General features: G+C 43.2%; 1 long non-coding RNA gene across 3 annotated transcripts; it reads left to right on the top strand.

The window, feature by feature from the left end:
• On the top strand, positions 1–24219 carry LOC140002416 (uncharacterized). Of its 3 annotated transcripts, XR_011808882.1 has the most exons (5): positions 1–119; positions 1079–1101; positions 17979–18179; positions 19384–19475; positions 22980–24219. It is a non-coding gene; the product is annotated as an uncharacterized lncRNA (long non-coding RNA). The 3 variants fall into 3 exon arrangements; XR_011808883.1 differs by lacking the exon at positions 17979–18179; XR_011808881.1 differs by lacking the exons at positions 17979–18179; positions 19384–19475 and having other exon boundaries at positions 12–119.
• The last annotated feature ends 252 nt before the right edge of the window (positions 24220–24471 follow it).

Genomic DNA, 24471 nt, shown 5'->3' with positions numbered 1-24471 from the left:
GCCGGGGGAGCACGGGGTGGCCGGGAGCGAACCGTGGGGCAGGTGGGGATAACGTGGACGGGCTCTGCCAAACCCAAGGGTTGCCGCCACGTAGCATCAAGGGGTCCGGTAGCATAAAGGTGGGTGGTGTGAGGTTTCTGAAGGGCTGGGCTGCTTGTGAAAGGGGCTGTGAGTGTGTGTGTACGAGCTGGGGCACGGAACCCAGTGATAGTTCATGAGCCCCATCATATTTGGTTTATAGAGAACCCAATAACCCAATAATACTTGATGAACCCAATAATATTTGACGAACCCAATAATATTTGATTTATATAGAACCCAATAATATTTGACGAACCTGATAATATTTTATTTATATAGAACCCAGTAATATTTGATGAACCCAATAGTATTTGATGAACCCGATAATACTTGATTTATATAGAAACCCAATAATATTTGATGAACCCAATAGTATTTGATGAACCCTATAATATTTTATTTATGTAGAACCCATTAATATTTGATGAACCCAATAATATTTGATTTATATAGAACCCAGTAATATTTGACGAACCCAATAATATTTGATGAACCCAATAATATTTGATTTATATAGAACCCCAATAATATCTGATGAACTCAATAGTATTTGATGAACACAATAATATTTGAATTATATAGAACCCAATGATATTTGATGAACCCAATAATATTTGATGAACCCCATAATAACTGATGTATATAGAAACCCAATAATATTTGATGAACCCAATAATATTTGATTTATATAGAACCCAATGATATTTGATGAACCCAATAATATTTGATTAACCCAATAATATTTGATTTATATAGAACCCAATGATATTTGATGAACCCAATAGTATTTGATGAACCCAATCATATTTAATTTATATATAACCCAATGATATTCGCTGTGTCTCATATGGGTACATACCACACTTCACACATCCTTCCCGTCCCTGTGTTGGCCTCCAAGATACCCCAAGCATGGCTTTTCTTTACCTGTGTGCCCCCACAGGGCATCACAGTGAGATTATGTTGTTATCTGACGAATATGTTGTTATTCCTGCAGGTGACCTCTGCAAGCTGATTGAGGTATGTGATTTGTCAGAACACACCTTTGGCATTCATACCTGACACAAGGGATGTTTGTTGCCAAATCAACTTTTAGCTTGGCTATTTTAAGCAAGATGCCTAACCAGAATGTTTCACGGCTGGTGGAGCATTTAATGGGGTATTTCTCTGTGCTTGTCTCCTTCCCAGCCCTGCCCATGTTTTTGCCCCAGCTTTGCCTGCTAATCTGTTTGAGAAGGGAGCATCATTCTGTTACTGTTTTATTTTCTGGATGGTTGCTGAATTTGCCTTCCCTGGGGAATCTTTAACTCCTGGAAAGGTTTTACGTGGGAGAAGTGTAGTCCCAAAGCTGGGAAAAAATATGAACATCAGGGAGTTTAATACCCAAAAGTTTAGGCTTGGGTGGGTTGCCTTGCTTATTGAAGGTGTGATTTTAAAGGAAAAGGTACTAGCCGAATGAAATAAAAACAAGGGGATTGTCTAGGTAGGAGTCCCCTCTTAAGATATTAATTTTTAGGTGTGTGTCACTGAACAGTTAAGTACAAAATTCATGGAGAGAAATGTTTTTGGAACAGGATCCAATGGAAAGCATTCAAATTAGTGTAATAACATCTACTTTGGGCATCTCCCAGTGCCTCCAGAGAGTACGACCGTTGAGCCTACTAAGAAAATACATTATTTCATGAAGGTGGGACAAGTGGAGAGCTATTTTGGACCCTTGTTTAGTGAAATCAGGTCTCTGCTCACAGGGAGTCAGTCTGCCCAAGGACATGATTATCAACTTTGCTCGAGGATGTGAGCAGCATGGGCTTAGGTGTCAGTGCAAGGGAAGTAGAGGCTAGGAGGCACCAGTTCTCAGTGTAAAATTATTTCACAATTTTGAAATAAGCAAATCTACCTCCTCATCCACTTAAAACAGATATAGGGAGAGGTCTTAGCCTGCTATGGTTCCAGAAGGGCTGGGACTAAGGCGTCAGATTTCTCGCTACCTTAAACTGGATGATTCAGCTCTGTGGTGTGGAATACTTGTGGCTCTTTGCCACAAGTGGTGGTAAATGGTAAAAATGGTAAATGGTAAAAAATGGTATGTGATTCTCTTGCCACAAGTACAGGAGCATGCCTATCCCTCTGAGTAAATACAGGGGTAAAAACAAACGATAACCTTGAAGTAGTGAAGCACAACACAAGGGAAAGTGCTGAAAGCCTCTTCCCTGAGTCACTAGAGGGCCCATGCTCTTGGTGAGATTAGGAACACCCTGGAAATAGTTTGGCACTGGTTAGTTGACTATTTCTGCCAGCTTAAACCTGGCACAGAAGCAGGACGGAGAAGAACACAGGGGTGAGAGCTGAGTTTTCTGACCATTTTAGTCTCCCTGACAAGTGTTCTGATAACCTTTTGGTGTAAGCCTGGGTTTGTGGTGCAGAGGGGACTAATGCCAGCTGACAAGCTGACTCCCTGCTCAGGTCCAGAGTGCTAGCTGTGGCATCATGTCTAATTTTGGCAGATTGTTCCAGGCTGTTCTCTTAAGGGCTGTGCTCAAAGATTTACAGGACGATGTAGATGAAGCCCCCCATCTCATCAAATTCCCTCACCATACTGTTAGTGGCACTCCTACCTCCAAGCCCATAAAATATTGCTTTGGGGGTCCTGTCTGTCACGCACACACCATGAATCATTCAGTTCAGCTGTGCTTCTGCATTCGCAGTCCCATGTAGCTTGAAACCAGGATCCAGGCCTCAGGGATTCAATTATGTGCTTGCCACTCAGGCTCTCATTCCTTGATCCCTCTATGCCCATTCATTTCACTCTGTCCTGCGCTGCTCTTTGCTGTATCAGCCCCAGATGGGCAATTTATTCTTTCCTTTTTTCCCATGTGAACCCCATCTATCACCTGCCTGCCTTTGAAATTAATTTACTGGCTGGCCAGCTGCCCACGTTGTGTTCCTGGCTTCCTCTCATCTGTGTGTAACATGGTGGGGTGCTGCCCGGAGGGGAGTGAGCTCCTTGTGGTGTCTGCATTTACTGCCTCATACCACGGCCCCAAGGAGCATTTCCCTCCCGGGGGCAGTGCTGCTGGATAGGAGCTCTGCAGATGTTGCAGGATGGGAGGGAAGGACCAAATTAATTGATCAGGCAGAGACATCAAGGTTTGGCTACAGCTGTCTGAAGAGGTCAGGGCTGTTTGGAGGTGTGAGGTCGGTTTTCCCCACTCCTGTTCTGGATTTGTCCTTGTACCATGTGGTGGCAGTCTTGCCCACAGTACATCCTCCTGCTTGCACGATTGTTTCTGTTTGCATCAGGGAAAAGCTCAGTGGACCATATATGCTATCAGCTGGGTAATATCCTACTGTAATGTACTGTGTTCATCCCCACAGCATCAGCAATGCACAACTGCTTCCTTTCCCTGCCATGCTGGAGACATTTATAATTCAGTAGGAAAAAACCCATTCCACTGGCCTGGGTGCTCCAACATATATAGTCAGGGCAGCACAAGTGACAGAGGGGAGGATGTGACAATGGGGCACATGGCACATCACCTGGCCTTTCAGACCTCTTCCTGGCAATCTCAGGGGTGCTAGAAGCTGTGAGAGAGGCTTGGTGGCAGGTAGCAAGTGGCATTGCTTGCAGATTCCCTCCCCTTTCCCCCCTCTAATTCATGCAGGGCTTATTTATGTGCCTCTCTCCGAGCCCCATTTTGAAGATCTGGGATCTCTTCTTCCCTGGTTACGGGTTTTACTGTGCTGGTGGTGGTGTGGAGGAAGGAGATAGGCAGTATTTATTTTGATGAAGCTGCAGTGTTGTGTTTGGTGGGGCTTTCCAGCAGCAATGGCTTAGCAGGTTGTGTGCAGTGAGTCACCAAGCACCAGTAACAGCAGGAAATAGGGGCAGAGAAATGCTCCAGAGATTGTTCAGCTTCTCCTGTTGGGAACCAGGCACCGGGACATGGTTTACTGTAGTGGTAGGAAGTATCTAAACTGGTACAGAGTAATCTGACTACAAGAAAGTTGAAATGATGCAATGTAAGCACAGTGGGAATTTGGGCCTAGGACCGCTGTTCAGAACAGCTTAGACACTGATTTGAGTAACTCAAAATGCAGCGAGAGCTAGAAGGGCTCTTGCTCTATGCTCTTTCACCTCCAGATCTGGAGCACCCAACTCAGCCAGAGCAGCCTTGTGTTGTTCTGGTGTAGCAGGACAGTAGATACCTACTCAGTTGCAGGTCTGCTCAACCTGGGAAGCATGAAGAAAGGTAGGGTTCATACCAAAATACATTCTCCCCAAGGAAAGAAAGTGATGTGAGTCAACTGTGTCTGCTCCTTGGTTACATTATCCTCTTAGAAAAATGAGTAAGCAAATCATGAATGTTTGCAGCAGTGGATGAAACAGATTCTGCGTGGTGTGGGCAGGGAGGTGGACAGGAAGGCCAAGCAGCAGCTAATTTGTCTAAGGGGCAAGGAGAATGAAGGGAGTTACTCACTATTTATACAGTCACTGCAAGCTAATTAATAGATTGAAGTAATTCTGCAAACTTCTGAATACTTCATGGAAAAGCAGCTAATTAATTAACAGTGCAAATCATAATCATTAAGGAATTAATCTTTCATGAGCTTAATTGGGAATGGTGAGTGTACATGGGAGGATGACTTTTGGAGTATGAATTACAGTTGTTTCTTTCCAACTCACTGCTAGTTAATGACGAAGGAGAGCAATATTCTGAGCAAACAATGCAGAGGGGAACACGGGCTACGTAACAATCACAGCTACGAGTGGTAATTGATTTGTGCGTTGGTGAGGCTCACAAATTGGAGTGGTATTTGCTGTGATGGTTCTGTTCCTAGAGACGACCATTTGGTAATGAAGGGTTACATTGTCCTTGAGCTGGACCACGAGACTTCCCTATCTGGGACTACCCTAAGGGGCATGTTCTTGCTAAATCTAGATTTAAAAACTCCAAGTGATATTTCCCAGGGTTTTTGGATACACTTGTGGCTTTCCAGACTATTACAAGTGTATCTTTCATTTTATGCCTGTGTTTGGGATCCAGTTCCCACTGGCTGACCCCCTTCTCCTCCCCTCTGCCATACAGAGGTCGTTTCTGCACCAGGGCGGTGTGTCAGGGTGCTCCCAGGATAGAAATCCCCGGCTGTGCTTTGGAGAGCTTTCTGCCTTAGATAATCGTCTCTGTTTCATCTACATTCTAGCTTGGGGGTCTTGGCTTTAGACTGTGTGCTGCTGATAATTGTTCTTAAACCAGGCAGTCACACAGACTGCGAATTGAGTAAGCCTAAGGACTTGTTCAGAGCGGGGGGAGAGGCAGATCTTACTGAGATTTACCCTGGGTAGCACATGCCAGTGGAGTCTCACTAATGGAAAAATGTGGGAACATTTTATATACAAATAAATATGTTTATTATATATAAAATATATTTTATTCTATAAAATTATACTTTTATATAAAAATATAGGTTTTTATTTCTGGCTAGGGAGTCTGACATAAGGGTCCTCCACAGGCCAGGAAGCTACAAATTGGAACAAAAACTAATTAACAACCTCCCTTATTGAAACATGATTTAAACTTTATAGCTAGATACCCATTGCTATCATAACACAGCTCTTCTAGGAGCAACTGATAGATTCATTGTTCATTAAAGTCTTTAACAATCTTATTCTCCTTGTTTATTTATTTTTTAGTGAATTTAAAGTGTTTTATTTATTTTTATTTTTATGCTCTGGACATAGGTAACAGCCTATGTCAGAAGCTACCACAGTCTAAGAATAAAGGATGCTTGCAAATATCACTCTCCCCTGAAAACATTTCCTTCCTGGTGCTATGCACCTGGAGTTAGGCTGTACGTCTGCACAGACATCTGTTTGTATTCTCCCCTTGCAGCAGAGTAGGCAGTGTCTTTCAGGTGGAATTGCTAGGAGGCACAGGATATTTTCACGCTTTGCTCTTCCAGGCTTTCTTTGACATTCCCAGTCCCTTCTGTGAGTTCCAGTAAACAACAGCCTAGCCAGCCCTCTTCGCTATGCAGGCACATGGTTCTTGTGCAGTGCAGTAAGGAAGGCAGCAGTGGAGGTGGTGGAATCAACCTTTTGTACAATGGGTGGCAAAATGGAAAGAAAACAAGCTAGTCATGGACCTTGCTTACCAGATTTGGTGCATGATGACTGGGAACCAGACAAACGCCAACTCAACTGTTCTTCAAGCAGGAGACCCATGCAGAATGAAGCCAAGTAGCTTTAAAATCAATCAATCAATCAATCAATCAATCAATCAATCTCCTATATACATATTTCATACTATATACATATATACATCTACATATACACATCTACATCTATATTCATATATATACACATACACATCTCATATTTCTCATACATAGCAGGTTGTATTAATATGGGCTTTAGGCTCCAAAATGCCTGTGTGAATTTGGGCTTCAGACATTAGGGAGAACCAAATGTTCATGGCTTGATGGAGTAAACCAGTCCCATGTATTCTTTATGGATTTTACTGAAAGAAATAAGTGAGCAAGTATGTGCTTATCAAGAACATTGCTAGGCTAATTTATTACAGCTTCATGAAACTAATTAAAGAGGAACAAGATGAGGATGAAAATGAGGTCACAATTAAGGCTGAAACAATAAATCACTGCATTCAGCAATGTAATATAGAAAAAACACTCGCACACACACACAAAAACACATAGCTGAATTATGAGCTTGGCACCAGAAAGAACTAAATCTTTGTGCAAATTCTGTTCAGAAGAACATAACATAGATTAAGCTCTGTTTGAGCCAAAAAGTACAACTCATTTCCTTGTGGATTAGTGCATTGGGCTTTGCTGGGGAGAACCTGATGCATCATGAGCACAAGTCTCCGTAGGATCCAGGCACCAGGTCTGGTTTTAGCACGTTGCTGGTTGGCGTTGCTTGGTGTAGCATCTCTCTGCCCAGTGTTCTTCCCATAATGAAGGAAACAACATGACTGCTCAGAGCTGCTCCCTTTTAACATGCTCTCCTTGAGCATCTCTGTGCTTACATGGTTTTATGTTGGTCCTTATTTCCCTCTTTCAGGTATGTACAAATATAAAAAGTTTATTATTATTATTATTTTTTTTTCCACCACACCCTTCAAACAACGCAATTGCCAAATCAAGCTAAACAGAAGTTTTAAGTAATAGTTTTTTTAATAGCCTATATTTACTGACAAGCTGGGATGTGCACATGCTCAAGAATAAGAAATCAGACCTGCCAGGGTCCTTTCATTAAAGCAAAGGAGAAGATAGACATGCTTTATCTCTGGGGTTCCTTCCCCTGTGCTGTGATCAGATAGAGAAGCACTGAACTAGGACAGTCCTAGGACAACTTCTCCAAACGAAACCAACCTTTCTTTTCTCTTTCTCTGAACAGCTTGCCTGAGGAAGGGAGAGACATGCAAATTCAGATGTTGCCCAAGCTTTTGCCTTTGCATAGTGCAAGGGATGACTTCTATGCTGAATGCAAAGGCTACCTTCAGAGAGCTTTCTCCAACCTCCCCATACCCCATCCTGCTCCCCTCTAATCAAAAATTTATTGCACTACTTAGAAAAACAAACAAACAACATCAACAACAACAAACTCTTAAACAGTGTGGACATAAAGATGTCTCTGTGGTACAGATGATTGCACCCTACTGTAGGCAAGGCAGAGACATGACTTAAGGCACTGCAGCCCATGCTGTTAGGGTGGGGTGAATTCTGCTACATCCTTTTCTCTTCTATTTTTTTGGGCTCTGTTAAGGCTCCTCCAGCCCCTGGGGATTTGCCTCTTCCAGGCATGCATGGATCTGGCTTGACCAAGTAGAGTTGGCTTGGACCCTTCTGATTAAATTGTTTTCCCAGGCTTTGAGTTGACTTGCTAGGATTGCTCCAGCTCCATTGTGATCCTGGGAGCCTCCCATACAAACCTACTTCTGAATTTCCCATGAAGAACTGATGGAGGAGCAGACTTCTTCCCTCCCTTTCACAGCTGGTATTTTTTGCTGAGGGGTGTCTGCATGTGTTTGTGTGTGGTGGCTGCCTCATCTCCTGAAATAGAATTATAAATGCATCAGTCCATAGATGGAGACAAGCAGGGAATAGCCCTGCTGCTGTCTCTTTGTCCTATATGCTGCTCGCTGCATTAATTAAACTTCATGCAGGAAAAATAACATGTTAACCATACTAAAACAGCACTAATAGATGATCTGGCCAATTCCTTTAGTGGCAAAGTATAAATTTTAAGTGTTTCTCTTCATTAAGAGATCTTTAAGACTGCAATGCTGTAGATTGCTGTTCCAGGACACTTGAGATTATGCCCTAACAGCAGATTTCACACTGAAATGAGTGACAATTTAGTACTTACATGAACTTGCAACTTTAAATGGTTATGTACTACACATAGTGACTAGCTACTGCTCTTGCTTCATCATTCCCAGGCTGACACTATAATGGCAGGCTGTCATTTTCCTGGCTGTTGGCAGCAGGATAGAGTGCTTAGGAGTGTGCCTTTGTGGTGCTGACAGCTGTGAAGCACAGGAAAAAGGCTAAAAACAAACCACATTTGAACTGTAACCATGCTGTACCTAACAGAACTGGAAACTTGGTTTTCTTCAGCAATGTTTGCAGCTGACTCACCTTCAAATGTGATTTTTGTTCAGCCAGAAAACCAGCTATTTCCTGAATTTTAAGCTGAAATATCTACATGGTATCATAGAAGAGAATTAGTCTGACATCACTAAATTCCAAACCCAAGCACACCTTTAAAGATGTGAAATTGCCAGAGAAAATGCAAAACTTTTTCTAAAACGTTTGCAGTTAATTGTCTCTTACTGTTGGAACATCTCAGACTTTTTTTTTCTAATGCTCTTGAGATTGAAATGGGGGGAGAAAAAAAGGAAAAAAAAAAAAAAAAAAAAAAAGAGACAAATGAAAATGAAGGCTCCAAGGTTTGGTGCTTTAAGAAAAATGTCACTCTTGGGTGAAATTGCAAGTGTCAGCAAAACTGTCAAGGACCGGTGGAATCCATAACATCCATAATTAGTGTTGCATTAAGTGGATGCTGATCTCAGCTCCAGTCCTTAAAGTGAAAGTAACTCCTTTGATTTCAGTAGAGTTACTGAAGATAAGAATAACTATAAATGAGATTATACTCACGGAGAAGCAGTAATATTTGTCACTTATATATCTTATAGAATGAGAGAGATCTCTGAAATAACACTGCCCAGAAGAAAAACCATCCAGGCGTTTGTTCCCATTTATTCATCCTCTGCAGGCAAATGCACAGGCAAGACAGAAACAAAGACAGTGAATGAGCTGCAAGAAAGCATCAGAGCGTAATCTCAGGAATTTTTATCCTAGGGAATTCCCAAATAGAGGTACATCTTAAAGAGCTGTGATTCTTGCAGTTCTTGCAGCTGGCATGATTTTTAAACTACTTCTCTTGCTCTGCTGGCCGCTCATCTAACGTAGGCCAGGAGGGGGTTTGCTTTATTTGCAATGAAAGCACGCTGCCAATTTATCACCCCAGGGCCTTTCCAGTCAGGGCTGCTGGTGGTAGGAGGGCTCAGAGCTTCTAGTTCACTGCTCTAACCCCTCCACTGGGCTCAGCTGCCCTGGACTTTTGGCCAACAGCTTTCCAAGGAGATCTCTGCTGATTTGCATGGGGCTCATCTTGTCAGCTCATCAGCATTAAGCTAATCTCCACGATCAAACCCTTGCCCTGTGGGAATCACCCTGAAGATCATAGACATCAGGGAAAGTGATGTCTTCTTTATTTATTTATTTATTTATTTATTTTTTCTAAAAAGAAAATTGACCTTTTCTAAGGGAAAATTTTGAGGCTTCTTTTTAAAACTGTATATAGAATAAGCCTTGGAGCTGGAAAAATGTTTCTCTTGCCTTTTTTTTTTCTTTCTTTTTTTCTTTTTTCTTTCACTGCAGATATTAAGACTGATTCAGTGGTGTCAGAATAGGGCCAGGGTCACTGAGTTGTTTGCAACACAAACTAAAATCTAAGGTAGTTGAATTTATTTTTTAACGTATCTGAGCAATGTTGTAATGAGACTCCCATGTAAGAAATGTCAGCGTGCAACATTAAAAGGTGAGAAAAACCCTGGTATACACACTTTTAGCATTCTTCTCTACCCAGACCTTTCAGGACATCAACTAGAAGAGTACCTTGTGTTCAGGTGTGGATCTCATCTTGAATGCTCAGATTTGGCAGCAGTAGGGCAATCAGGCTGAGTGTTTGCAGTTGAGTTAAATGTCAGTGTGGTGAGATTTTGGATGCTGAGGGTAGATAAATAGCACTTTGTTTCCACCTAAACATTGCAGTAGATGCCTAAATCCATTGCCCAGGGTAACTGTTAGAGTCTTTTGAAATCCTCCAGGAGGAGAAGCAAATCAGCTGCTCACTTGCTTCTTTTCTGTATCATCTCCTAGAGGCTGAAGGCATGGCAGGGAGGAGGGCAACTAGCTCTGCAGGCTGCTTACGAGTGCTGCCTGTTCTTGTGGCACGAGGCCAGCTGGGCTGCCCTTTGGTGGTGTGGGACTGCAAAATGGATCGGATGGCGTGTGGTCTCCATGCTCGAGTGCTCAGGGTGCTGGCTCAGAGGAGTAATGGAGCCCTCTCTGAGACACGCGCTCTCCTCCCATTGATTCAGCAGGCTGTTCTCTTCTGTCTGCCTGAGCTTGCGGGCTTTTCGAGGCCAAGGCAGGATGAATGAACCTCTGGTAATTACTACAACATGAATTCAGGAGGATCCTATTGGTAGGGTTCATCAGCAACTCATTAATTAAACTGTTGCCATGGTGCCGGTTGCCCTGGTAGCATGAAATCCTTTCTCCTCCCTTTCCCCTCCTCCTCTGCAGTTCACGAGCTTCTCATTCATGTTCTTGTGCTTAACATGAATGAAGCCAGAGAGCACGGGGCTAGGGGAAGAGCTACTAGAGGAGAGAAGATGCCTTTTCCCCCACTGTGACTACCCCCTCGTGGGCCTGAATAAGCACTCAGCTCTTCCTCTCTGTTTTTCTTTCCTTGGAAACATGAATTCTGCCTCATACACGTCCTGTCTTTTTTTTTTTTTTTTTTTTTTTTTTTTTTCTTCTCCTGTGGTTGCTTACAGCTCAAATCCCAATTACCCCGAGCCCCGAGCACCTGTGTTATTCTGGGTTCTTGGAATGAGTTCCTGTGATTGACAGTGGTGCAAGTAAAGGGCTGGGCACTTTATCTGCAGCCTAATTGCAGAGGCTTGGCAGTTTTCTAGAGGTAAGCCTTTGCCTGTGTAGGTTTTCTCTGCCTGATTAAATCACAATATTTCCTCTGTCTCCAAAGCCAGAAAGGACCATTAACTCTTCCAGGCTGTCCACCTTTGTAGGACACAGCAGTGACTCCCCCCATGTCTTCTGCTTTGTGCCTGAAAGCTTCTGGCTGAGCTGTGATTTCCTTGCCAGAAGATGCCTCATCTTTGTATAAATGTTGATAATGATGGAGAACACTGCACCCTGTGGCAACCTGTCCATCTAGGTGTCTAACCACTCCTTGTTGCCAAGAATCAGCCCCCCCCCCCAACATGCACAGTAGGTCTTGTATGACATTACTTTTCTTTTTCTTTTTTTTTTTTTTATTATTATTTTTATTTTTTTTTTCCTGCGGGTGCTTTCTCACAGAATCTAGCAGCTCCCTTCTTCAGAGATGAAATCCCATCTCACCCCTGTGGATGTAGATGGATGGTTGATGGTTTGCCCTCAGCCCGCCATTCTGGCCATGTCTGGCTATAAATATTTGCAGAGAAAATGCGTCCATAGGAAGAATTGGTTGTATTCATTTTGTAAGGGTGTTTTTCTGGTTCCAAGTGTTTGAAGTAATAATGATAGGGCTGTGTTTCAGCATCTAAGAACAATGTTTTCATAGCACAAACCTGAGAGGGTATGGTACGTACGAGTGTGAGGAAGTACGGCCAGCTGGGATGGTGTCAGAGGAAAACACATGGTTAAAGAGTCAAACCTGACCTTGTCCTTACAGCTGCTGGGAGTGATCACTGGTGTGTGCTGTCCTTTGAGCTCTGTTCTGGGGAAAGACAGAGTTGTTATGGGCCAAAATCACACCTGTTGTGCAAGAACAAGTAGGTATTTTGGACAACTAGGGCTCTGAGGTCCATCTTTCTCCCTGGCTCTGTTTTATTTAAGTCTAGATGTCGCATTAGAAGTAGGGATGGAATTTATCCCATGGGCTAGATTATTCCCTGTCTGCCTGCTACGAGGTGTCACCCAGCTTCATCCAAAGTCTCTGGCAATGGCAATGCTTCGAAGGAGGGCAGTGGAGCAGGTGGGGCTAGGGTCTGAGCAAAAATGAAAATTCAAAGGTCCCTGATTTGGCCCTACCTAGAAATGTGAAAAAGTGCTAAGTCTGTAATATCAGCTCTGCTTTCTCCAGGCATTGTATGTTCTGCTTCACTCCCTGCCCATTCAGATGAATGTAAAACCCTTGTGAAAGTGCCATGAAAGCCAAAACCCCTGGCAGAGGACAGCACCTTCTTCCCTGGTAGCTCAGAGCCAGCACGTGTGACTGCACTGGTGTTACTGTGGAGCTTCCTGAGCACAAATACACAGCCAAAGAGAGACAGACCAACTGCCCATTGCAGTCTGTTGCCAAAATAGTTCCAGCCCATCTGAGGATAAAGCAAGAAGGATCCCACTTGTCTCATTGCCTCTAAATTACTATGTGAGTAAGAAATGCTTGTATCTGTGGGGAAGAGCTGCCTGTCCTAGAGATGAGAAGCCTGGTACATCCTGGCCTACCTCTTTGTGGGCTGTTACTTGGTTTCTCACTGTGGTTTTCCTTCCCCTCGAGTTTTCTGCACTAATTTTGTAATAACAGTTAGTGCTGGCTTTCATAAACAGACATGCAACATGCAATTAGAGTTTGCTTTGTGTGAAATAAAGTAGCTGTGAGTCATATCCAGACAAGTGAATTATCTGTGATTATTCAGCCAAGAAGGGAGACTGTGGTGTGCAGAGGAATGTGCTATGTATCCTTATTAACATTTTGCTACACACCATGGCAGGGCTGGCTCCTTGGGATGCCTGCACACAAACACCAACACGACTGACTCCTCACAGGCCATGTTCCTCTGCTACTAAGACTTGTGCATCATGGCATTAACATTGCGTGGTCTTTCCCTGTTCCTAAAAAGAATAAAAGGGGAGTTACTTGGTAGACACAAGAGTCTTTAGGAATCTGAAGTTAAATGAAGCAAATCGTGTGTGGGGGGAGGAGCATGTAGGAAAGAAGTCCCTTGAGGGAAGATAGCACAAAATAGGTTTTCAGCAGTGCCCTCGGTTGATGTGCCTGATGAATCTATTCCTTTTTGTCCTCTGGGAATGAAAATATGTCCCAGGAAGGGGCCTCAGGGTGCAGAAGGAACTGGGAAGCCTTTTGGGCTGAGAAGTTGCAAGCTCAGTGAACCAAGCTGTTTTCTGCAGGGGCATCACAGCACATTTCTTATTTATTGCCAGGTAGGAAACTTACAGGCTGTGACTCTGCAGTGAGGGAAGCACAGGCACACGAGCCGTTTCCATGAGGAGAGAGAGTGACGGGGTGTGGGCAGTGTGGGCAGGGAGCGTGCAGGCTGCCTGCTTCACACAGTTGCATACTTGTGACAGGAGGGGTGATTTTGAAACCAAAACGTGCTTCTTCAAGGCCAGGGTCACTTACAGGGAGGGGGGAGATAGGAGTTGCTAAACAGCATCTTCCCAGTCCCCAGAGCGTAGCTTCAGCTGCCCAAGGAAGCTTCTTTGCCATCCATCGCAGGGAATCTGTTGACCCTTCCTCATCCAGTTGCAAACGCCTCCATCTATACAATGACAAGGAGAAATGCTTAATCCTCCACGATGAATCTAACAGCTGCTTCTCCCAGGAAATGAACTAAAGGTTGCAGCTTTGCTTGAGTGATTGTGAGTCAGGTATGAGTCATTCCTCCCTTGAAGGGCATATGGATGTGCTTTGCTGATAAACACACAAAGAGCACAGAGCCTGGGGTGAAAGGTTATCACAGGAAGAAGGAACTAAAAACAAAAAAGAAACACAAACAAATAAATAAAAAAAAAACAAAACAACACAAAAACTCCTCTCTGAGATCGTATCAGTATACTCCAAACTGTCTGTTGACAGCACAGTGCATTAGCTGGGGGTTTTAAAGACATTGCCTCTTCCCTCTGCACTTCCACTGCGCAGTGACTTATAAACAGTGAACAGGAACTTTAAACTTATAAAAAGTGGACAGGAACTTTCTGTTTGAATGGTATTTGGATATTTCTACCTTACAAATAGTTTATGTTGAATCTGATCACCGCAAGATGCCTCGAGCCCAGGGAACAGGCAGTTGTGGATAAAGGACATCTGCAGCTGTTTTTGCACGCTAGAGCCAGGTGGTCTGAGTATAGATTAACAAACCACTGAATGTGACAGCACAGAGTACTTGAAACCCCGGAAATTAATCTGTGTGTAAAAAAAAAAAAAAAAAAAGTCATTTGCAGGGGATAACTTTGTATTGGATAACATTCCAATTAGCAATGAGCATAAATGAATGAAATCAGTACAGAAATTGTTGGCCAAAATTACCTAGCTTTATGCTATGCCAATAAGAAGAAGGGTTTGCAATAGTTGTGTTGGGTGTAAAACTGGTTCCTGGAGCAGACTGCAACTGTTTTCAGATGATCCCGTTAGCTCAGTGATAATCCCTGATCCCACAGGACATCAGAGACTGGAAAGCTGGCTGCAGCAGCAAGAAATTAGCATTAATTGTGCTTCATCTGATGGAGCAAATCCTACCCGAGTGCATCCAGACACCAATTTTCATATGCAGCCATTCTGACCATTTTACTGTCAAGCTGTTTCTTAATGATGTACATTTATTTGTGGCAAAGTGCCTACGAAAAGCAGTCTAGCATGCTACCTTAGGAGGCCAGTGGAGTGTGATCTGTAGGAACAGCTCAAATCTTTTACTAGGCTGACTGCAAGGAGAGGACAGATGTGCTTGTAAGCACACAAGTCCATTCCCAGGTTACGAATGGAAGCTGCTGCTTCCAGATAGAAGCAGCTCAGGACCAATTCCTCTGGGTTCAACTTAATTATGCTAATTATGCAAGCAATTAGAAGGATAAGAGTGAGTGACTCGAAGGATTGAAGAAATAGCTACCCTTTTTGGGAAAAAAAGAGTAACTTGTAATTAATGTGAATGGAAAACTGAGAGTTTAATTTGGGCAGAGAGAGGACGAGGTGGTGGGGAAGATTAAAATTAAAATCTCTGACTCAAGTCTGTGGTGTTAGATGTCTGGGAAAGTTATGATTTTTAGATTTTGGGCTCATAAAGAGCTTACACTTTGCCATGTGGTAGGAAAGTTCAAGGAGATGCTGTTTCTCCTGGCTGCTGACTGTTCCAAGCTGTTGCTGGTGGATGCTTGGAGTACCACTGTTCCTTTCATGTATGTATTTGTACTGCAGGAGACCCCCTCCTTGTCCCAAGTCTGAGATACAAAAGTCTGGGACCAGCCAGACTGTATTTTTTTTTTTGCATGGGGATGTAAAACAGAGCTATTTTTTTCACATTTGTCATCACAACAACCAGCGGAATGACAGGTTTGGACAATCTCATCCTTCTTAGAGCAATGGCTGTTGCTGGATAAATGACATGGTTTTGGTTCTTCCTCAGGTCTGCAATAGAATCAGCTGACTTTAAAGATAAGTCCTTTAAAGTAAATTAAAATTCACTTAATGTTTAATTACTTTTGTATCAGTGAGGTCATCTCTGAAAGAAAAAGGTATTTGATATCTGTGAAATAGAGGATGGAAGAAAGAGTGGAATGAGGTATTTCTGAAGGGAGCAAGACTTCAGCGTGTCCTTCTGATGAAGAGGGCTTTAGTGACTGCAGCTTTCCCTGCCTGGGAGGGAAAAACATCAATAGGCCAGGACCGGAGGCATAATGTGTTGGCCTGCTTTGCTTTCTCCTCCAAACTTTGCTGTCACGGAATGGCTTTGACAAAGCAGCAGCAAGGCATACTGGAAATCTTCCTCAGCAATAGAAGAGTCAAGTTGTATTCCAGTCAAAAAACAGCTTCCCAAGGCTGGTGACGTACTTCAAGATAGTGAATAAGTGACCCAACAACAAGATCTGCTTTTCCCTCTGGCAGGCTTCAGCACCTTGGGAGATGGCTCTGCTGAGTCATTCAGAAAAGCAGTTTTCAAAATGTGGCTTCTTGGCTTGGATCTAGACAACTTCTTTCTCTGTGAATTTTGGCCCAGTTTCACTGATCAACGAAGGCAGGGTAGGAAACCTGCCCTTCTCCTGCTGCACTGCTCTCACCTGGAAGCCAGCTCAGATCTCTTGGCAAAGGCACCCCCCGCTCCTTAGTGTCCAATTAATTCTGAAATGTCCAACAATTGCTAAAAAAATAAAAATCTGGGATCTGATTTTTGCAAGTCTCTCTAATGGGATCTTCATCTCCTGTGCTCTACAGTAGCGAGCCATGTAAGATAGTTAATAAATATAAACGTGAAACAGAGGAGATCGCTGGTTTAGATCTTTTCCATTAAATATTTTGCTTTCAATATATGAAAGTTGGAGCACTGTGGAATGCAAATGCAGCGTCATGTTTTAAATATGAAAGGTCTGTCCTAGGATGGGCCCTAAGTTACCTGGTAAAACGTGACAGATAAGGGGTGTCTCTGTGCTTGTCTGGTTATAGGGAGGCAAGGTGCTGGCAGCATGGCACCTTGCATGACCTTTTTTTGTGCAGGTGAAGTAGGAGTCCTATATCTAATTTCAAGCCAGAAGATATTGTAGTATCTTTCTTGCAGGTGCTAAGATTTTTTTAATTTTTTTATTTTTTTCTTGGGCATAGCTCAGGCAAAGCCACTGGGGATGTTAGAGCAGTGAGAGGACTGTCAGAGGACAGCCAGAGCAGGGCCACCTTTCCTCTGAGAGCTCACTTTGGAGCCAGGACTCTCAGTCTGTGTGAGACATTTAGTACTGGCACCACTGCAATCTCCCCCACAACCTGTGATGGGGAAGAAAACACCGGAGTGGGGAAAAATAAATAAATAAATAAATAAAAATTATTTGCACAGTTCTGGGCAGGGCTTGCTCTGCCCTGAAGTAGAGATCTGTGCTGGAGGGAGCATCCAGCTCCTTGAGGTTGTCCCCATGAATTGACATCACTTTGGCATGGTTGGTGAAGCAGAGAGGAAACAGGAGAGCCCCTGTGGGAGCCGTTGAGGTGGAAAAGGGTACACTGCTACTGCTTCCCATCTGATCTGTAGTGGCAGAAGCAGGCTCTTGAGCCTCAGTATGAACCAATATGTGAAGCATTTCATTCCTTGCCAGCTTCCCAGGAAGTCAATTGTTCTTCCTCCCTTTACATGCAGCCTCTACAACCAAGGGACTGGGGAGCAGACAGGAGTTGGGGCCTGGGCACCTGTTTCACAGGACATCGGGTCAGATCTGCGAGGCTGGCTACTGGCTCATCTCTGCTCCTGGCTGCTGACAGCTGACAGCTGTGGAAGACAGAGTGAGAAAGGAGGAGACAGGCTTGATGTGGAAAAAAAAAAAAAAAGGAATTGGGACTGTAAAAACACACTGATGATGTTCTGCTAGTAGAATTCCAATTCCAAACCCACATGCGATGAATCGGTGTTTAGCAAACCCCACTTGCCAGGCCAAATTAGCAGCCTCATTTGTTGCTAGTAGCGGCTCTTTAAAACTCTTAAAGAGGGGCTCCTTTTAAAATGTGGCATAAATAGGATGTTTTTTCAACAGTAGCATTTCCTTGCTTGAGTGCTGCAGTAATTTTTTTACCCTTTGGTCTCCCACAGCTGGTATACCAAAAGAAAATGATAGCACGAAACCCAGCCAAGCTCCTTGGAAATGTAAATAGACCGGAAACACTGATGTCCTCTTAACACAGCATCAATCACTGCTGGGTGCTGGAAGTGGCAGCACATTCATTATGGTCTACGTAACCATCACAGGCAGCAGATGGAGCAGGTTTAAGACCTAACAGTGGAGTTTTGGAGGTATGCATGATTCTCTGCAGAAAATGGAGCACAGATGGAATCTGTCTTGACCTACTCACTCAGTAACTGCAAATTCCTTATGTTTTCAGAGCAGCTCTCTATTTATCAACAGGCTTTGTGATGAGGTTTGGACACCATGCATGTACTCCCTACTCATGCTGGTCTCTATCGACTGTTAGCTGAGTGTCCTGTGCATTTGCAGTGAAGTAGCAGACAGTAAACCAAGGCAGGCTGTTAACTTCCACTGGGCTTTTCTCAAGAAAAATTAACCCATTTACCTTTTTTTAATCAGGCTGTTTGCAAAAATAGCAAGCTTTGGAGACACTTCTGTAGGTAAACCATTGTGCTGGTTTACCTACTCTTCTGGTGCTCAGCACCACATTCTTCAGCCACAGGAAAAGAAGCAGATCAATCCACACTGGAAAATTCTTATACCACAGAACCTTCTCCCAGAATATAGAGGAAACTTAGAAAGTGTGATGGGCAGTACTAGGGCCTCTGTTTAAATAACGGTGGTATGAGATGCTTTGACCTGGTGATGATGTGTAGGGTGGCTTTTAGCTATTGTATGTTCTGACCAATAAATACTGTCCCTACCAATGAAAGTAAGATGAACTCTGCTTCTAGCTGCAAGGCAAAGGGAGCAATTGTTTTAAAGAAAAAGCTGACAAATAGAAGGAATATAATAAATACTGTGCTGTACTGCTTGTTTCAGTTATGAGCTTTGCAGGGTGGTTCTTATTAGGAGACATTTGCAGATGTAATTTTTTGGGTGTGCCATCTTTGAAGGGAACAAGCAACAGTCACTCTCCAGTGGATGGACCTTTTTCAGAGGTCTCCCTCTTGAGGAGCTGTCTCTTACCACCTCCTCTTCCCCACTGACAATCACGGCAGCCTGTGAGAACACATAAAAGAAATGCCTGTGTTGTAGCTGTCTAAAGGAATGCAAGACAAATCCCACTTGCAGAGTCCTGATGGGACCTTGTCATGTATCCAAGCCCGGTGGGCTTCGTGTGTCTTCAGCTCTAACTAAATGAGAACAAAACGAGCCACTTCTTTCATTTCTCCTTGTGTACTCGGACTTCAGTGAGGTCTCTGGTGGACGTGTACCAGAAAGACATGATCAACAGAAGCCATTAACTCAATCAACACCTTGATTCATACACCAGCAAATCTCTCTCCATTTTTTTTTTTTTTTTTCCAGTAGTGCATCACCAGTCTATATAGACATTTGGGCAGAACATCTTTCTTCATTCTTCTTGAGTCCTGATTGTTATGTCTGTGTGGGCAGCTCTGGTAAGTATTTCCCGGGAGACACCAAGATCTTTAATTCTGGGTTTCTCTTGTCCATGTCTACATGGCACATGCCTGACTGCATTTCTCTGTTGATCAGTGATGTAATATGTGATCCTAATGGACACAGGAGGCCAAAGACTGTGTTGAAGGTTATATTGCGGCTGTAGTTATACCAGCGACACTGTTTTCAGAGCTTGTTTTGCTGAACAACTCTAGGGATGAAGTTCAGCCTATGCTCAGAGGAATTTAACACATTGTTATATTATCCTGACTGCCTGATGTAGGAACATGCCAATTCTTTGATGGCCTTGTGGGATGTTTGTTTCTCGGCCAATTGCTGTGGGAAAGGACTTGCTTTTTCCAAGTACACCAGGTGGTTATGCGAGTCATTGCTTTTCAGGTTACTGTCTTTTCCAAGCAAAGGGGTATGTGATACAGCTGCCCAGAGGAACTGCCAAGGAGTCACTGTCACTGAGGGTTCTTACATGGTAGAATTGATTAATAGCTGTGCTGGCAGTAAAACAACTGAAGAATCAATCCAGCCTGTGTAAAACCACAGCTTAGAGTAGTGAAAGACATCTTGCCAGTGTAGGAGGATATTCGCGCCATCTTTGTCTTTTAAGATGCTTATCCCACCCAGGAAGGGTGGTTAGGAGCTGTTATCTATCCTTTTCTTCTTTTACAGAGCTGAGGGGTCTCTAACTTAGGGAATAGTTTGACAAGTCTTGCCACCAGAAACGTTATTGGCTTCTTTTCCCCTGAGAATGTCCTCCTCTTCCTCTCTATCTCCCTTCAAATCACTGTAGTCTGGGAAACTGATTCCACTTAAAATTAACCTTTTTTCCTCCCCTGCTATTTCACTTCCCTGAACCTGCTCTTTGAATGATCACACAAATATCAGGGTAGATGCAATGAAAGTGGTCATCAGAACTAGGTGGCAGAGCAGTGGCCTCAGTTCCCCCAAAAAAAACAAAAGTTGAGCTAGGCCATAAAACCCCAAATGTTACAAGATGAGACAGGTTAGAAAGGATGGAGACAAGGAGACTCTTGCCCCCAAAATGAAGAAGGATGATAGGAAAAAGAAGGGCATGCCTGCAGTATTCAGTGTTGGGTGGAAGTGCAAAAGGATTTTCAGCCAAATACGTAGTCAAGGATGGCAGTTGCTCTACACCAGCACGTGGCATCACATTAACAGCAGGCTGATGTGAGCCCTGTGGGGTTCTGGCACGTCTTATGCAGCTTTACAACTACCATCACCAGCATGCACACATGGGGTGAATGCTTCTTCTGCAAGGATAAATAACCTCCACCCCAACTAAGAAACAATCTCAGTTGAAGTTTAGAGGAGGTGAGAGCATTCCCCACTTTGTGTGGTGCGAGATGGTCCCCAGGGAGACGTGCCTTCAGTGTCCGTCGTATGGCTCCTGTGTGTGGGAATCTGGCTGCACTGGCAGGCATCCAGCAGCACTGGGGAGGCTGTTTACTTCCATCCGGCCTCGTTTCTGTGCAAAATCCAGTGACAATTTAGGAAAAAACAAGACATCCTTTATATAATGTAATTCCACGAGCACAGTGTAGGAGGGAAGTTAGCAGCTGTGTTCAGGACTCCATACCTGCAATTGAGTTAGTAGGACAAAGGGTGACACCACCACCACCAAGGGAAACAGACACGTCTTTATGGATTTTCCTGTCACACGGACTAATCCATCCTACCTTGGATGTAGATACAATTAGTTACAGAGGATGTAAAACAAGCAGCACTATTTAGTTTCTGTCCAGAGTGGAAAATGCACCCTCTAAACTTCACCTTTCCACACAGTGTTGCAGTCAAGGCTATTGTATGTATTATTATTATTTTCCTCCTGGTTGTTAGAAGACATGATTTCATTGTTGTTATATTTAATCTGCTGGTTCTGAAGCTTTAGGATGCTACCTGCCGACCCTCTATTTCAATTCAAATCATACATTTTTCCTGGTATCATTCATATCACAGCAAGAAGCCTGCTTCTGAGAACAACAATGGTGTATTATGCATACTTTGACTTCTTGGCTGATGCGAGATAAAAAAGAGGGGAAGGTGAATCATCTTCTCTGAAACACTGATGAATACACACGAGGCTTTCAGATCACAGCTCTGTGTGGTACGATGAGTGAGCGGGGAAAGGGAAATAATAAGAGATTCAGGCAAATCAAGAAAAGCAAAGTGACCATATATGCGGGTAAAAGGGTGGCTTTTTCCACTCTCTTGCTGGACTGTCCTGGTAGTGCTGGACCATTATCATTGTGTTTTTTCTTTTTTTTTTTTTCTTTCTTTTTTTTTTTTTTCTTTCTTTTTATTTTTCTTTATTTTTTTTTTTTATCCTGTCTCATAGTGGATTCAGTGAAAAAAGGGGATTGGTGTGGTGCAAAGACGGAGGCCCTTGTCTAACCAAGTGGTCACTCACTAAGGTTGTGCTCACTGCACAAGAAAGTGGGTGAATGCATGGAGAGGATCAAGAAAGAACTTTGAGAAAGAGTTCCTGAATATAGCACAGCATTTACAGCTTGGGGGACAGCTTGAAATATCAGTTTCATATTGTTATTTTAAAATACATAAGAATTTTCCTTCCTTAAATGTTAAAGAAATGGGGAAGATCCTCTTTTATTTATTTTTTTTTCTTTATCCACTCTTTACTTTGCTTCTCTCACCTCAGACCTCAGGGAAATGTGCTTGGAGACTTTTACTAAGGCCAAAAAACTGAAAGGGTGGAAAACTCTCTATTTCTTTATTTTCCTTCATTTGTAGGGCCCATAAAGACAAAAGAAGGTAGTGCTTCAAATTATTTATTTATTTATTTATTTAATTTTTAATGTTGCTGTCCTGCAAGACATTTTCTTCAAGCCTGAGAGAAAGCTTATTTGAAATTTTATGGAGGAAATAGAGCATTCAGAAAACAAATCTACACTTCTCTGAGTGCCAGACCATATGTCTGAGGCAAGAATCCTGAAAGACATGAGGAACTTCTTTAGCACTAATATGGTGCCAAATCTGCCCATTTTAGTGAGAAATCCAGAAACTGACACGAGCATGGTGTCTCCATGTGCTGTCAGAGTGAGACAATACATGCCAGAAAGTTTCTTCAGCTAACAGGGGCATGTCCAATGAAAAACAGACATTGAAAAATGATGATAGGAAATAAAGTCTGCATACTATGTAATAATGTGGGTAGTGAACCACTGCCATGAGAAGAGAGGGAGACATCTTTCTGGTCTAATTTGTCTCATCTCAGCTTCCTCAGATTTTTATTACACAGTATGAAGCAGGTTATTTTTAGGGAGAGAGGGAATGGCCAATGACTTTATATGACATCAGATTTCACCGCATGGCTGTTGAAGCACTTGCTGTGGAAGAAATATAACAGGTCCTCAGCCAATGTGGAGACTAAACTATTTGTTTATGCGTACATAAATAAAACATTGTGAAAGCACCGCATGCACCAGAATAAATTCTTCTGTCATTTGCAGCACTGTAAAGACAATGGACGTGAGTGATCTTCCTCCCGACATAAAAAGTGCAGAAGAAGGTGTGAAGCTCTTACCCTCGCCATTGAAACAAGTCCCAGAAGAACTGATCTCATTTTATTTGGAACAGCTGCTATCTGCCTGTGCTGCGTGGAGAGCCATATTTTGGCTGAATCACCAAGGCCCGCCACACCCTGCTCTCTAGCACTTGCTCTCCGTAGCGATTTAATAACTCACATTTACTGCAGAACTGTTATTCATATCTCATTAGATTTTGTGGGAGCTTCAGCAGTAAGCAACGTACATTGTCATGGTTCACAAAGCTGTTGTGATACTTGCCAACCAAGAGGAAATTGCATTTTTCCCTGCTGTAAAGCAGCTACGGAGATGGAAGCTATGAAATTAGTCAGCCTCAACACGCATTAATCAAGGAAGGGAAGCTGAAGATGCCCTTGGAGAAAGATGGGCTGAGGGGCTGAGCATAGATACTGGGCCTGTCTTGGGTATGAGCAATAGGCAAGAGACTAAGTGGGCAGTCTGGAGAGACTATGTTGTCATGAGAGCAGATGAAACCAGGCGAATGATGAGGACAGCACCATTAGGAGCAGCAGGAGAGGGAAATTTGGAAATAGCAGGTCTAACAGAGGCTCTCCTGATCCACCTGGGATTTCAGACTTTGTCTTGTGCTCTGTGGGACAGGTAGATGAGCACTGGAAGGGACACATCTGGCTCTGCACATTCACTGATCCAACTTTGTCCCTGTAAATGTGGCTGGTGACTGATCTGCATGGCTTGTGCTCCCTGTAAGTGTGGGTCTGCAGGTGCCAGGCTGCAGGCAAACCTCCTTTGCACAGGAAGATGCTACATCCTCCTTCTGTGCAAGTAACGTTGTGCTTTCTTATGGGGTAGCTCTGACACCAAGACACAGAGACTTTCTACATCTGTCATTGTGCTGGAAGAAAGAACCAGGAGAGAAAAGCTTGTGTATGCTTCCTCTGGGAAAAGGCTAGACTGGCCTGAGGTTTAGTACTGCTGTGTTTGGAAGAGGAGGCACACAAAGGAATCACAAGCCAGCATGTGGACTGCCAGGAGCACTGGACTCCAAGCGTGGCAAGAAAGAAGTTATTTCCTGTAACTTTCCTGTAAAAAAACAAACAAACAAAACAACAAAAACACACCACCACCACCAAAAAATTAAACAAAACAAAACACAACAATAAAAAAAACAGCTTCATCCTTTCCAGCTTTTTTTGTTCAATTTGTTATTCATCCCTTACCCCCTAATCCTCACTCCAGCTTAGAGTTAGAGTTGTGATATTTCTTCTCCTGTGTATTAAGATCTCTGTGTGGAAGATGATTGTCTCTGGTGCTGAATACAGCTTCTGGGGGTTGATACAAGACCGATTCCATTCACGAAACTTGAAGTGACTTTGCTCTAGCAATATGAAATGGGAGTACAGCTCACCTTGCAGATGGTTGCCTAAAATATTAAACA

Source organism: Anas platyrhynchos, chromosome 4, assembly GCF_047663525.1.
Source record: "Anas platyrhynchos isolate ZD024472 breed Pekin duck chromosome 4, IASCAAS_PekinDuck_T2T, whole genome shotgun sequence".
Lineage (NCBI taxonomy): Eukaryota > Metazoa > Chordata > Aves > Anseriformes > Anatidae > Anas > Anas platyrhynchos.
This window is presented reverse-complemented; position numbering and strand designations above follow the sequence as displayed.